Source organism: Triticum aestivum, chromosome 7A, assembly GCF_018294505.1.
Source record: "Triticum aestivum cultivar Chinese Spring chromosome 7A, IWGSC CS RefSeq v2.1, whole genome shotgun sequence".
NCBI lineage: Eukaryota > Viridiplantae > Streptophyta > Magnoliopsida > Poales > Poaceae > Triticum > Triticum aestivum.
In genome coordinates, this window is record NC_057812.1 from 104,644,195 (window position 1) to 104,645,148 (window position 954).

General features: G+C 36.7%; 1 non-coding gene across 1 annotated transcript; it reads left to right on the forward strand.

Moving 5' to 3' along the window:
- The first annotated feature begins 319 nt into the window (after positions 1-319).
- Positions 320-408, forward strand: LOC123155118 (small nucleolar RNA R24). The gene has a single exon (XR_006477235.1). It is a non-coding gene; the product is annotated as a small nucleolar RNA R24 (small nucleolar RNA).
- Positions 409-954: the final 546 nt, after the last annotated feature.

The following is a 954-nucleotide window of genomic DNA, read 5'->3' on the forward strand; positions in this document are numbered from 1 at the left end:
CTCCACTCTATTATGTACCTTGTGTTCTTTTGTGATAACAGGATTTTATTGTTGGATAACCCTTCAATTGATAAATCTGGCAAGCTGTGCTCTTGCAGATTACTAATACAGTGACAATCCTTCAGATTTAGGGGATACAATGTCGGATTACATTCTGCGGACGTATTGAAGGCAAAAAAGTTTGCGGTGGAGGTATAACATGCTACCAGTTCATCAGTACATAACCAACTTCCGTTCTTTATAAATAGCAACATTTAAGAAGTTTTTCTGTCATTGGAGAATCTGTTTTGGTCTTTGTTTATAAATGGTGACCAAAGGTATTGCTGTAATGATCTGTAACAATAAGGATACCAACTGATCAATTGGTTATTCTGTGAAATGCTTTTTTACACTTGGCATCTGTGCTCAACCAGTTAAGAAAATTGTTTTTGCTGTATAAAATTAGATTATTTTGCAAACTATTTTCACATTAGTGAGCACATATTAGATTGTTTTCACCCGTTGCAACGCACGGGCATTTTTTCTAGTAATTTCTTAAGATCACTCCTATCATTGCAAGCAAGAAAATCTCTAGCAGTTTCTTCACCCATAACATAGCCCTCATGCACAATAGGTAATTCATATCTAGGGGGAGAATCTTCATCATCACTTTCATCAATATTATCAGTTTCAATAATTTCATTCTCTCTAGCGCTAGAAACTTGTTCATCAAGAAATTCACCAAGTGGCACATTAGTATCAAGCATAGAAGTAGTTTCATCATAAGTATCATGCATAGCAGAAGTGGCCTCATCAATAACATGCGACATATCAGAATTAATAGCGGAAGCAGGTTTAGGTGTCGCAAGCTTACTCAAGACAGAAGGTGAATCAAGTGCATAGTGATGACCCACAAATATAGGGGATCTATCGTAGTCCTTTCGATAAGTAAGAGTGTCGAACCCAACAAGGAGC